This window comes from Triticum dicoccoides, chromosome 5B, assembly GCF_002162155.2.
Source record: "Triticum dicoccoides isolate Atlit2015 ecotype Zavitan chromosome 5B, WEW_v2.0, whole genome shotgun sequence".
Lineage (NCBI taxonomy): Eukaryota > Viridiplantae > Streptophyta > Magnoliopsida > Poales > Poaceae > Triticum > Triticum dicoccoides.
Genome location: NC_041389.1, coordinates 203,290,509 through 203,305,863, shown reverse-complemented (window position 1 = coordinate 203,305,863; position 15,355 = coordinate 203,290,509).

The window sequence follows — 15,355 nt, the reverse complement described above, 5'->3', positions numbered from 1 at the left end:
ATATAGGGCTAGTCGAAATCAAACAAAGCACCCATTTGGATGTTCCCGATGTCTATATTACGACTCAATAGGCAACCCAAGTTTTCTATCTACCATGGGCCTGTCAAAGTGATCCAAATCTCAATGGTTGGGATGTCGTTTATGAAGTGCCGCCACGTGTTAGACCACCTCCCCCAATGAAGAGGATTATGAACCTCACATTAACACAAACACATATGAAGGAGAATTCTTCCAAGAAACATGTCTTTCCAAAAAACGTTTGAAGAACCGCTCTAGTTCACCCCGGAACATTGAAGTAGACAGCGACAGTGAATCCAACTTCACCCCTGAGCTGGAACAAGAAGAGCCAGAACAAGAAGAGGTTACTGATGCGGATGACCTGTCAATTCTAGACCAATTACGTAAAGTAGGCCTTCCACATGTTGATGCATTTATTGATGATGATGATGAGCACGTCATTACTGATAGTGATGATGATGATGCATTTATTGATCCCGGAGCATATATAGACGACGAAGATTAATATTAGTAATGTTAGTTATTCAATTATTATTATGTACATATGTATTATTAATTAGTTCATGTTATTAGGTATTCAATTTTTATTACGTTCATGTTGATGATACACTTAAATTATATACATATTATTGTTCATGTCAGGTATTCAACTTTTTATGTTGTACTAATTTCGTTTACTATTTGTTATTGCAGGTGCTGACAGATGGTGGGTGAGGGTCGAGAGCGCTCCGAGCCTCCTTCCTCGGCACGTTCTAGGAGGGGTGCTTCCATTCCACCCCAGCACCTCCGGAGAGCGCTACTAGACAGTATGCAGACACCACCGGTGGGTGCTTCTTCTTCGGTCGGGAGAGGTTGGGAGAAGAAGAGGGGTGCTAGAGGTGGACATGGCGGCAGGAGAGGAAGGAAGGCTGCTACGCCTTCCTCGCCGCCACCCCCAGCTAATTCACCCGACCACAGGACTGCTCCGTTTGAGGTGGACCCATCTGACGTGGACCCATCTCGGACTCCGGTCCACAAGCCTCGGGCCGACGTGCCTCGGGTCGTTGAACCTTCACCCCACGAGACTCCGGTCCTAGAGTCTTTGTCCCACGAGACTCCGGTCACATAGTCTTCATACCATGAGACTCTGGAGGCTAGTGGACATGCTGATGGTGGCGAGGACTGCTTTTCTGATGATAGCTATAGCAAGGGCGAGCTGGTTCAGGGGGCAAAGTCTATCAGAGTGGTGGTACAAAGCTCCCGCGCGTGCCGGCGACCCGTGAGCAGAGGTGGTTGCTTGCGCCTAATGGGGAGAAGTAAGTGCATTTACTCTTTTTTAACCTTTTTCCTTCACGTTTCTTCAAATTAATATCTAATGTGCTGGTCATGTCATAGTGCAGGGGTTGGAAACACGCACCTGGTGTCTGCAGGCGCAACCAGGTCCTTGGTGTGATTTGCCGGCAAAACTTCCCGGGGTGGGTCACGTTGCCCGGTGAGGGTCTAGCACTGAGCTGAGAGTTGTACTTGGCTACCCGGTGTGTGGTGCGAGATGGTGGCCGACATTGTGATCCGGATGTTTTGGGTAATTTCTCCTTTAAAGAATTGACAATCAACAGTACCTAGTGATTGTACTAATCGGTGTTGTCTTCTTTGGTTGCAGACCTTCTACAGATGTCTTGAGGCAAAGGAGGAGGCCGCGGCTATGGTTGTCAAAGCCGACTTCAGAACTTATGGCATGAGGCTCGGGTGCAAGCTGTTCGAGACTACTTCGCCTCGACTGGTATTAAGAGGTCCAAGACGAAGTGCCGCGGCAAGTTTCTGAGTAAGGAGAAGTACATGAAGGTAATTACCTATTCTTAAGGCCTTGTACTTAGTTTCCTTTATTTGATTCATAGGCGTAGCGCTGAAATTTCTCTTGACTAACTTAGGTGCCCCCGAGATGGTGTGTGGATAGGCTGGACTATTGGGAGGCGTTGGTGGATGAGTGGTGCTCTCCCCAATGGCTAGCCGACCACAACAAGGCCAAGGATAAGCGTGCCAAAATGGTTGGTGTGCCACACCATCTAGGGATCTCCAACCTATATGAGTACGGGCATAACTGGGTATGTGGTTTGCTTCATGATTCATGCAATTTCATTATTCATGCTAGCTTGAGCCCTTAACTCATATTTTGCTCCCCTCTTTTAGGAATGGCACAACAAGAAGGAGGTGCCAGGGGTGTTAAACCACTATGTCGTGGCCCATACTGCCACGTACAAGAAGGCCAAGGCATTCTCTGATTCTGGCCTCGATCATCCAGAGAGCTTCACCAACATCTACTCCGACCACAAGCTCATGAAGTACAGATCCGAGGGGAAGGCGAGGAAAGGGGAGGACTTTAACCCAAGCTAGAGTCCTTTTGATCCTGAGCTGGTGATGATATCTGGTGGCGGGAGGTCCCATGGCTCGATAGCCATTGGGGATGGACTGATATGTTGTCCTAGCACACTCCCAGAGATCAAGAAGCACCAGACGAGCTTCGATCCTGAGATAAGTCCTTGTCCACGGCCAATGGAGCTCGCCATCAAGGTTAGTTATATGGACTCAAATGCCTTTTTCCTCCATTACATTTTGTGTGCGGTCATCGATGATTACAATGCTAACGAGGAGTGGTGTTGTAGGTTGTTCTTGAGAAAGAGAGAGTGAACACCTAGGTGCTTCTGGCAGAGGCAAACAGGCAGGTGGTGGAGAGGGAGAGGGACCTGGAGGAGAGGACGGCTAGGTTGTTGGAGGAGGAGAGGAACCGGAACAACGCATCTCACCGGGCCCTATACGAGCTCCTCGTGGTAAATTTCTCTTGCATATTAGCAAAATCATGCACGTAATGTTCGTTTCATTACTAACTAATATGACTAACTCGTGAAAACCAGATGTGCAGTCCATGTGCCAGAGCAACGGTCAGACCCCTCCGCCGATGCCCTAGATTGCTTCGGCAACCATGGTGAGTTTAATTTGAAGGGATAATTAGATTTATGCCCCTAGTTGTGTCCCACTCGTCTGTTTTACTCCTAATTCCCAAAAGTCGCCGGTTCTGTCCAAGTCACTTTGCTCCTCTTATGCTTTCGCCCTTTGACCGTTTGACTGTCAGTTCGAAAACTTCATAACTAATTCATACTAAATCAGAAAAATGTAAATAAGATACCAAAATGTTCAGAAAAACACCACCTATATGTGAGTGTCATTTGCATTCATGAAAAAAGTGTTGGAAAGTGCACATCCGAGTTTTAGCTCTTTTGATACCACCATGAATAGTAAACTCTAAAAAAATTCAAAAAAATATGGTGGCAAAGAACGACAAATGTTTTAAGTGCTTGCCAAGTATCATTAGGGAATGACATTCATGGAAGTTGTGGCAAAAAAAATCTATTTTGGAGTGCTGATTATTTTTTTGCCGCGGCACCCATGAATGTTATTCCCTGATGAAACTTGGCAGGCACTTCAAACATTTGTCATTCTTTGCCACGATTTTTTTGAACTTTTTTAGATTTTACTATTCATGGTGGTAGCATAAGAGCTAAAACTTGGATGGGCACTTTCCAACACTTTTTTCGTGAATGCAAATGACACTCACATATAGGTGATGTTTTTCTAAACATTTTGGTATCTTATTTGCATTTCTTCTGATTTAGTATGAATTAGTTATGAAGTTTTCAAACTGACGGTTAAACGGGCAAAGGGCAAAAGCATAAGAGGAGCAAAGTGACCTGGACAGAACTGGTGACTTTTGGGAATTAGGGGTAAAATAGATGAGTGGGACACAACTAGGGGCATAAATCTAATTATCCCTAATTTGAATGGTCATTAGTTACTAGTATTCACATTTGAGTTGCATCATGCTAACGAGACATTGCAAATGATCTTTGGTGCAGCATGCCTGCCGACAAGCATTAACCGATCCTTCTCCGTCTGCCACTGGCGCGACCGATCCTTCACCTCCGTGATGACGGTAAGTTTTCCCAAGTGTTTTGCTTAACAAATGCATACTTAGCTTAAGAAATGACCTATTTATCTCCAAAATGACCTATACTTAGCTTATTTTCCTCGAAAATGACATAATAACTTTACTTAGCTCCAAGATGACCTATTTTACCTAGGATAGCTATAAAATGACCTATACTTAGCATTTTTCCTCCAAAATGACTTAATATGCTTAGTTAGCTAAAAAATGGCATAACTACCTAGGATAGCTTAATAATGACATATACTTAGCTTAGCTAGTTCATTTATGACATAATTAGCTTTCTTAGGGAAAAATGGCATAATGACCTTGGTTTAGCTCCAAACTGTCATATACTTCACTTATTTTCCTCCAAAATGACATAATAACCTTACTTAGCACCAAAATGACCGATTTTAACTAGGATAGCTCTAAAATGACCTATACTTACCATTTTTTCCTCCAAAAGGACTTAATATGCTTAGTTAGCTCAAAAATGGCATAACTACCTAGGTTAGCTCAATAATGACCTATGCTTAGCTTATTTAGTTCATTTATGACATACTTAGCATACTTAGGTCAAAAATGGCATAATAATCTTGGTTACCTCCAAAATGTCATATACCTAGCTTATTTTCATCGAAAATGACATAATACCTTACTTAGCTCCAAAATGACCTATTTACCTAGGTTAGCTCTAAAATGACCTACACTTAGGATTTTTTCCTCCAAAATGACTTAATATGCTTAGTAGATAAAAAATGGCATAATTACCTAGGTTACCTTAGTTAGAAGAAGAAGAAGATAAACAAGAGGAGAAAAGGAAAGAGAAGAAAAAATCTTCTTCTTTTTCTTCTTCGCCTTCTAGTCTTCTAGTCTTCTTCTTCTTCTAGTCTTCTTCTTCTAACTTGCTTCTTTCCCAATTTGCAGATTTGCTTCAGATCATGGAAGCTTGCGTTGATGGAGTCTACTCTTGTCCTTGTCCTTCCTTTTTGTTTTGATTTTGTAGGATGAACAATGTGAAACTTGATACCTATATATGTATGTGTGGATGAAACCATTGTATATATACTTTTTGCTTAATTGTTGGATATGTTGGATATGGACTTTTGATTTGGTATATATATGTGTTGGATAAGCATATCCATATGGCAGGGATATGTATGCTTGTTGAAAGTATTTTGAAATGAATATATATGTGTGTGTGTGTGTGTGTGTGTGTTGTGTGTGTGTGTGTGTGAAATTGATTGAATTTAAGAAAAAACAAAATTAGCAGGGGCAATACAGGCACTTTGTCGTCTGCCAGTGGATGGCAAAGAAGTTTGTCATCTGCCAGCGCACGGGAAAGCTGCCATGTGGCAGCTACCTGTGCAACCTGGGGGCACATGGGTTGGCCTATTTGGACAATTTGTCGTCTGCTGGCAGACGGCAAATACCTTTGCTTCTTTGTCGTCTGCCAACGGACGGCAAAGCTGCCACGTGGCAGCTACCTGGGCTGGCCTATTTGGACACTTTGTTGTCTGCTGGCAGACGGCAAAGAAGGTCTTTGTCGTCTACCAGCAGACGGCACAACGCGCCATTAGCCAACTAACGGACCTAACCCTATCCCTCTGTCGTCCACGTCCTTTACCTTCTGCTTGCTCTGGATGACTGACGAAAAAATTCTTTGTCATCCGCTTTATTAAAGCAGACGGCAAAACAGCCCTTTGCCGTAGTTCATTCAGCCGGATGTGGGGCCATCTGCTGGCTGACAGCAAAGGGCTTTGCCTTGCGCCGGGCATGCCTTTGCCATCCGCCATGGCAGACGAAAAAGTGCCTGATTCCTGTAGTGGCCTTCCATGCCTTGCCATATTTCACCTTGTAATGAATTATGGCTTTCACAAGGTCCATCACTTGTTGAATGCTCATGGTTGGAAGTGATGATATTGAGTTGGAAAGCCTGTAAGCAATGAACTCGGGCATGAGTTGTCTGTGGTCTTGGGACGCAACCTTTCCATCCACCTTCTTCCCTCGGCAAAGGTGGCTTGGTACACAACTCAATATGTGCCAAGTGGGTCCTCCTTTCCATGGTCTTGCCCGCACAATCCATGGACATCGCGGCTCCTCACATGCAACCATGTAATGCACATTGACGTCCGAGTTGAGCACCTTGTGTGGACGATAATGCGCAACCGAGTAATCATCGAGCCACATCTTTAGACCCGGGAGAAATCCCATTCTTGTCGTGCTCTAAGTCACAGTGAGAAGTTGGCATAACTCCAAGAAATATAACTTTGCCACCGTCTACCACCGCTTCTTCCGCGAGACTAACATCGTTGAACAATGGTGTCTAATGATCCCGCCGGAATGCCTTCTTGAAAGCTTCGGCCTCCTTGACCGTGAAGCCCTCCTCGTCAACTTCTTCGCCGGGACCTTCGTCATCTGACTCCGATGCGTAGCCACAAGAATAAGGGATGGAAGGGTCCAGTGTCTCTTGCACATAATATGCATCAAGATCACCCACATTGTTGTCATGGAGATCAACTTCATTGTCATTGTACTCATGGTCAACATTGTCCTCTTGCATAGCATCATTTTGGTTGTTTGACATCGGGGTCAATGTTGGCCTCACTTGTTGAGTCAAAGGAGGTTCACTAATTTCAGCTTGGTCCGTGGGAGGAGGAGTACTAGCAACCAACGGGGAGGCGTCCTGGTTCAAGTCAAAAGCTAAACTAGGATCAACCTTCTTCGTAGCAAATAACTCAAGAGCCGTGTCTAGAGATTCGGCCACCGGCTCCTTGTATGCAAACCAACGTTGCTCGAAGTTCACATGCATGGTCCTCCGACGGATGTGCATTCCAAGACCAACATTATGCCTTCCCTCAAACTCAACGATATCACTTGGGTCCATCCTATTCAAATCTTTCATCACTTGTTTCAAGAGCTCGACATAGCTAGGACTACTATCAAACACCAAGTCAAGATCATCTGGGTCTAGTTCAATATTTCCTTTCAAAAAGGTGTCTTTGTCCACATGATGAACATACACACATGTCCTTCCCATCCCTACAATAATTAACACAACATAACACATCTTCCATAAGTAGTCAACCGAATATTAACACAAAATACAAAGCCCTAGCATAGATATGAAACAATAACCCTAACCCCCACTTAACAACCCAAACCCTAGCACAACATAACAACACTAACATACTAACAACCCTAACTCTAGCCCCAACATAACAACACCCATAAACCTAACCCTAACCTATTAACAAGCCTATCCAAATCATATTGGTTCACAAACATCTCATATCTCCACACAAATTTCAAGATCCAAAAATACCTAGGGTTTCCCCCAACTAGCAAAAAATGAGCAAACGTAAGCATTTTTTTGGATGAAAACGAGGGGATCAGAGGAGATTACCTTGAGGGATGGAGAGGTTCAAAATCCACGGAGAAAAACTTCATATTTGGAGCAGATTTGAGGAGGGGGGAGGAGGAAGCCGGTGCCTAAGTGCTTCTGTTCTTGGGGGAATGGGGTGGGGGTGGGGTGGGGGAGGGCAACCGCGTAACTAATAATCAAGAAGTACGGCGCCTATGAGCTAGGTGTTGCACATTACATTTGTGCCGCCTAGATCTTAGGCGCTGCACTACTCGATGAGGGGCCCGGCGGTCCCACATTGGCAAGCACTACAGCGCCTGAGCGCTAGGCGCTGCACCGTAGGGTGTGACGCCTTGCTATTGGGCGCCACCCGAAAGGGTCAGCTGCATGAATTTTTTTTGAAAGCAGTTCAGATCATGAATTCTTTTCGTCCATAGGTCATTTTTGTGATTTTTGCCCACAGGACGGACCATAACACGAAGACGGGGAGGAGGCGAGAGCCACCCAACCAACCGATGGGGAGGGAGGCGGCACTGGAGCTCGCCGCGGTGCGGGAGCACGACACGAGGAAGGGGGCGGATGGAGGGACGAGAGCACAACGGGAGGGGAGGGGGAGGGGGAGCACAAAGCCATCACAGTCTCATCAGGCAACTCACTGATCCCAGGGGCTCCTCCTGGCCCATGCTGAGGGAGTCCTGGACTAGGGGGTCCTCAGGCGTCCGGCCTATTCAATATGGACCGTACTGATGGGCTGTGAAGATGAAGGAAGAAGACCACCTCCCGTGTCCGGTTAGGACTCATGTATGCATGAACGGCAAGATTAGGTGTTCGGATATGTTATTTCCTTTCTCTGTAAACCGACTCTGTACAACCCTAGGCCCCTCCGATGTCTATATAAACTAGAGGGTTTAGACCAGAGGCAGGATCATAATATTGATAGGCTAGACAAGCTAGGGTTTAGCCATTACGATCTCGAGGTAGATCAACTCTTGTAACCCCTATACTCATCGAATACAATCAAGCAGGATGTAGAGTTTTACCTCCTTTAAGAGGGCCCAAACCTGGGTAAACCTTGTGTCCCTTTCTCCATTGTTACCATTGATCCTCAGAAGCATAGCTTGGGCCCCCCTACCCGAGATCTGCCAGTTTTGAAACCAACATTGGTGCTTTCATTGAGAGCTCTGTTGTGTTGTCAACAGAAGGATTGATGGCGTGCCTCTTCATCAACAATGATGCAGTGTCCAGGGAGACTTTTCTCCCCAGACGGGTCTTTGTGTTTGGCGGCTTTGCACTACGTGCCAACTCGGCCGGCCGCCTTGAGCAGGTCGACAGTTTCACCCCTGGTCACCAGATCAGGTTTGGGAACTTGAATTATGTCGCTCATATCCGAGGAGATCTGATCTTCGAGGGGTTCGCGGCCGCGACTGCCACTACCCACCCTCATGAAGAAGGCCCTTCGGATCCACTATCAGATCCGTTGCAGGGGTCAATATTCACACCTGCCTCGGCCTTAGATCCGGGGCAGATCGTGTTGTCTGATGACGAGAGGAGCGACCCCGCCGAACTCTCTCCTATCATGGAACTCTCAACCGGAGACCCAGATGTGATTGCACTGTTGGTAAACCCGGATTCAAACGGGACTCTACCAGTTACTGGAGAGCCGGGCTCGCCTGTGGACGGTAAATCCGAACCGTCGAGGTATGCATCCATCGGGCTCGATCAAGTACCTGGCCCCGCAGATCCGCAGACCCCCATCCAGCTTTCGCTTTTAGACAAAGCACTGGGCTTAATACAATCTCTTGCCATTACAGAAGCCTTGCCTCTGAACTATACCCAGCACAGGCTGGGGGCTGAGGTCGGAGAGTTTTACACCCTACCCCACCACCCACTGAATAGCCACTTTCGAGGATTTAACCGACATGCTAGACTACACATCCGAGGACATCGACGGCATGGACGATGATGTCGACGCTGAACGAAGCCAAAACCCGCCTATCACTGGGCACTGGACGGCCACTTCCACCTATGATGTATACATGGTGTACACTCCTGAAAAGAAGGATGACGATAGCATTCAAGATCCAGGCAAGGACAAGCCCGTCGATGAACCACCAAAGCGTCGGTGTCAGCGGCGCCACTCATGATTGCATCGGGCAAAGGATAGTGATACCGGCACCGGAGATAATGAAACCCCAGATAACGCTGAAGACCACGACCACCCCGTTGAACCCACGTTTGAACAGGACAAGAGGGAGGAGGGTCAGTACTGTCGGCGTTCTGGGAACGGGGGCCCCCAGACTTGCCTACCTACGGCCGGCGGCGTCGCTCAGCAGTGGCCCAGTACGATCCGTCTTCATCAACCCAAGTTCGAGACTCTTGCGAGGGGCCAAGCCTCGCAGGGCGGACGACACAAGGCTTCCTCAGGGGCGGCCTCACCAGGCAGGCTCGCGAGGAGGCGGAGAGATCAAGGCAAGCAGTACCTCGCGAGGTGCTCGTGATGCAAGCCATGACGATCAAGACCAGGCGGGCGCCAGCCAGCGTAGTGTCCTCGCTTCCTCTTTGGTACAAATGGGGCATGTGCAGGCGCAGAGTACCGAGGCATCAGGCAAAGGTTTCCATATCGGTGCAACGAGACCAAGACCAGCAGAGCGGCAGGACGGAGATCACCGTGGAGCCCAAGATGGCGTCAGCACCAGTGCCTTCGGCAGTCGAAGGCCAACTTTACTTAGGATAGCTTGTACAAGTTGTCCCCCTTCAAAATGGCCGTTGTTGGCTCCCTTCCCGCTCAATATTTGGGAAGAGGACCAAGGCCTCTATAAATAGAGATAGCCACCACAGTAGAGATCATCGGATCCTTCCCTAGTAGAACACCGCACCAGCTCAAGAACACCCCTCGCGAGGCTGTTCTTCCTCTATACTGTTCATCATCAGCCCCAGAGGCAATCCGCCACACCACACACTGGATTAGGGTATTACACCACAACTGTGGCCCGAACCAGTATAAACCTCGTGTCTCTTGTGTTGTTCATCATGCTAGCCTAGAATCGCGGCGAGGTTTTGGGGCGTGAATCAGTAGGGAGAAGATCTTCATGTGCACCCTAGAGTTCGAACCTTAAGGGTTTTGCCGGAACCCGATATCCGACATTTAGCGCGCCAGGTAGGGGTGCACCGGAATCTTCTTTCCATCGTTCTGCGTTCCATTGTTTCGTCGCATCCATGGCAGATGCTCGCCGAGCTCGCGCTGAGCGCCAGGCTGCTCTCGCCGCCCGTGTCGCCTAGACAGCTCCCGTCGGTGGGCCTCCTCGTCGTTCTCCGTCGCCTGACACCAACGCCGCCACCGGCCCGGTGGGGAACGAGCAGCAAGCATCGTCGATGCATCCCTCGGTGCAGCGAGAAGGCCGCACTGCCACTCCGTCACTAACTCTAGCTGGTTTGTCGTCTCATGCTCGTCGCGCTCCCACAGACGCGCAGGCCGCGTTGCTCCTGGCACGTGAGCTCCTGAACTACCGCCCCGTCGACGACCTCTACGAGGAGTGGCTCGCTCGCATCACCGAGCTCGTCAGCGCCGCAAGGGGCTCCCCTGCACCATCCCTCTCGATGCCTCGTCCGCCGTCCTGCATGGGTGATGCAGCTAAGGAGGTGCCTCTGCCACACCTCCTCCACAAGAAGGCGCCCTGGCTCCAAGGCGGGCCCGCGCGACAAGAAAGGAGATGCCAAGAAATCCCTCGGCCCCAAGAAGGCGCTCGCATGCTCCCTGCTCCAGCACGTCAAGACCACATCCCTGCACCAGCACGTCAAGACCCTGTGCTGCCCCTGGCGGCGGCACGCAGGAACCACCAAGAGGAGGCCCCGCGTCTGCAAAAAGCTCCTGCGGCAACGGCAGGTTGCCGTGTCTTCACCACCGAGCTGCGCAGCGTCACCTGGCCAGGCAAGTTCAAGCCAGATCTGCCTCCTTGCTACGACGGCACTGCCGACCCTACAGAGTTCCTGCAGCTCTACGAGCTGGGCATCGAGGCGGCCAATGGAGACGAAAAGGTCATGGCGAACTGGTTTCCCATGGCATTCAAGGATGGTGCCCGCACCTGGCTCCTGAACCTGCCTCCCGGCTTGATCTCCTCTTGGGACGAGATGCGCAGTCGTTTCATCGCCAACTTCCAGGGCACTTGCGACCGCCCTCTGGTCATGGGTGACCTACACCGCATCAAGCAGCAGCCTCGAGAGACCCTGCAGAAGTACATCCAGCGTTTCAACAGCGCTCGCCTCAAGATCCCCAAGGTGATGGAGGAGGCCATCATCTCAGCGTTCTTTGACGGCGTCCGTGACATCAATATGAAGGAGGAGCTCACCATCCACGAGGATCTGTGTACATCTCTGGAGCTGTTCAACCTGGCGACCAAGTGCGCAAGAGCTGAGGAGGGGCGCCTCTCCCTCCTCGAGCTTCCAGCTGCTGACCCAGAAGAGAAGAAAGCCAAGGCCAAGGACGTGAAGCGCAAACGAGCGGCTGTGCTCGCAGCAGAACCAGACACGAAGCACGGCAGGGACCAGCCAAAGTCGTCCAAGGGTAGCCGATTCTGTTCCTACCACAACCTCTACACCCACAACACCAACGAATGCCAGGAGCTCAGAGCCATTCGAGAATGACGCATCGGTCGATGCCCCGAGCGCAACGACCGGGGCTACGGCCGAGGAGGAGGAAGATGTGCAGGACGATGGGACGACCGAGGCCCTCGCCAGGAGTGGCGTGACCGCCCTCGCGAGGATCGCTGGCAGGACCAGCCTCGCGAGGGGGCTTGGAGGGATTAGCCTCGCGAGGATCGCCCGCAGGGCAATGCAGGCCTTCCTCCTCTGCCACCACCGCCAAGAAGGACTGATGACCACCACCAGGACGAGGGGACTGGGGGCTTCCAGGAGCCACGTGCTATCGCTTGCATCCTGGGTTGTGCCCAAGCCCTAGCCTCTCAACGCATCTTCAAGCAGTTTGCTCGTGAGGTGAATGCAGTCCTCCCCAAGCTCGAGGCCACACGCCCTCTCAGGTGGTCCACGTGCGCCATCATGTTCAGCTCAAGTGTGCGGCTACAGCTGGCATCCTCCTAATGCTCTGCTCCCCAGTCATCAGCAACATGCAAGTTACCAGGACCCTCATCGATAGAGGCGTAGGACTCAACATTCTATCCGTCGAGATGTTCAACAACCTTCAAGTGCCTTATGATCAACTTCAGCCGACCAAGCCTTTCTCAGAGCTCACTGATGGCTCCACTACTCCAATAGGGCAGGTTCGCCTCCCTGTCACTTTTGGACAGCACAAGAACTACCGCACCGAGCTCATCAACTTCGACGTTGCCCACATCCGCCTACCATACAATGCCATCCTCGAGTATCCAGCCCTGGCCAAGTTCATGGTGGTAACTCACCATGGTTACAATGTCCTCAAGATGCCGGGAAGCGGCGGAATCATCACAGTCCCCTGCGAAGAGAAGGATGCGGTGTGCTCCCTCGAGCGCGCCTTCCAAGCTGCATTAATCGAGGACCCAGACAACAGGAGCGACAACCCTCCCGTGGCAGTTCCTAAGAAGAAGAAGACATCGCCCAGCTCAAGGCCTCAGGAGGTTGGCATCTCCAGAGGTGTCGCATCAGGATCCGCGCCCGTGCAAGGGGCGCCTCCCTCCATCGCATAGGAAGGCGCTCCCGGCGCCCTCCTCGGGTAGGGCTCGGGGGCTCACTTCTGGAGGGCCTCAAACTTTGCCAAGATCACGAGGGAGGCGCTCGGGCACCACTTGGAGGCGTGCTTCACAGCACGTTTCCCTCGGGAAGGCACGGGGCAAGGAAGGCCCAACCCTCAGGAGTTCATCACCAAGACCACTCTGGAGCTGCAGGAATCAAGAGTCATATGCGACAACCATCTGCGCGGCGTAGCTCCCCATCCATGTGAGGATGGCGGGATGCGCGTCTGCCTCGACTACCCAGGGCTCAACTGAGCCGCGTCTTAGGAGCGCTTCTGGCCTTCGTGCATGGGACGTTGCAAGGGTCCGCCGCACAGCTACGTTCGCATGCATTTTGGCCTTCCGAACACGGCTGCCACTCACCAATGTCATCTGCGGAGCATTCTGGCAGCTCAGGAGGCCAGGCACCACACGGTCCTGGCAGAGATGGAGATGGTCCTCGAGGAACCGCCCGGACCCCCGGAGCCTCCCGAGGCTCAGGGCTCCGGTTGCTCGTGAGGATTGGCCTCATCACCACACGTCTGCAGCATCTTCAGCACCCCCTCTACAACGGAACCAGGTGACATCTTTCGAGTTCATTTCAGCTGGGAGCGCCCTCGGGGCTGCATCATTCCCAGGTCGTGTGGGTTTGTCCCTACGGCATGTATCCCTTTTGCTTATGTCTTTAGTTTACCTTGTCGGGGGCGTCCCTCAGGCTGCATCATCCCCAAGCCGCTTGGGCCTGACCCAGTGGCATGTATCCTTCCTGCTTTTATCTAAGCCGATTTGCCTTTCATGCTTAACCTGCCTGTGATAATCACCTGCTCGATTGACACCTACCTTTGAAGCCGCTCGCGCTGGCATGGCGCTTGTGCATGGGTCCGTACCTGCAACATCGACAAATCTGAGTGGTCGAGCTCTGGCCCGCGGCAGCCCCGCAAGTGTCACCTCACCAGGCCCTCAGTGCCCTCACCACACTCTCAGAGCAACCAATGGCCGGCTGGCAAACGTATTGGCATCCCGTGCTTTTCTCATGTTGGTTTACAGGGACTTCCTGAGGCCTAAAACGGGAGGCATCGCGAGTTCTCTTTCTCTCTTGCCCGCGCGATCCGCTTGCACGTTACAAGGAGGGCTCCTGAGCATCGCGAGTCAGGAACTCTTACTTGCTCTCCAGCCCTCACCCCCTGGCCTTGTCCACGGCATCGCGACCTGGCATACCAGCGGCGGCTGAGCCTGCTCGAGGGCCGGGACCTGAGGACGTAGAGCACGAAGGAGAGTGCGGGGAAGAGAGGGGAAGCTCACGAAGGCCTAGCCCAGCTACATCCCAGCTACATCCCGGCTCCAGACGCGCAAGTCCGGCGCCTCGCGAATGAACAACTCCATGCTTTTGAGATAAGTCTCCCCCCTGGAATAGCTAATTGATGCGACACAAAACCTCCACTTAATGCAGCTCTGTGGCGGCGACGTTGCCTTCCTTTCTCACCTTACGGCGGCTGCTTGAATGCTAAAGGGGACCTCCTGAGCATCGCGCCTCGGGGGCTCTTACTGGACCTCGGGCCGCTCACCTCTTGGCCTTGACCACGGCATCGCGACTTGGCATACCAGCGACGGCTGAAGCCTGCCTGGGGACCGGGACCTGTCAGCGTAGAGCACCAAGTCATCGCGAGGTTAGAAAGGGGGAGCCAAGCCGGAACAGGACATGCATTTGCACCGCTTCATAATAAGGATAATATCAACAAAAAACATTGCGGACCCTTTACATGCCCCCACGGGGTGTTTAATTAATTCCTCGTAGGGAACAAAAGGTGTGAATCCTAAGGAGCCATAACTACACGCGCCCCCATGGCCGACGCCATCATCAACAGTGGGCCACGGGAGGCCGGCGCCAACCCCATCCAGATCAGCCGCGCCGGCGATCTGATGCAGCCGCCTTGCTCCAGGCACGTAGCTGTCGTCGCTCATCTCCGGAGTCACGAAGAGCTCGGGAGAGTCGCTGGACTCCCAAGCATCGCCACTGCTGCCGGAGAAGCTGTTGCGGAAGCGGGTGGCAGGCCTAGCCCTTGCCATATCGATGTCCTGGCTGCCACCTCTAGGGCAGCACCCCAGCCGGCGGCCATCTGCATCGAAGACCTTGAAGAGCATCAAGGAGGCGCCATCGTATTCGAAATGAATCACGAGGGCACCCCCTGTTTGGCAGACCCGGGCGATCTAGTCCCAGCCTCGGGTCATGTAAACCTTGCCCGGAGTGACTACTTCAACCTCCGCTCCGGTTGCTGGGGTACCGCAGTTGACGTGCTACAACCAAAGCTCGAGAGG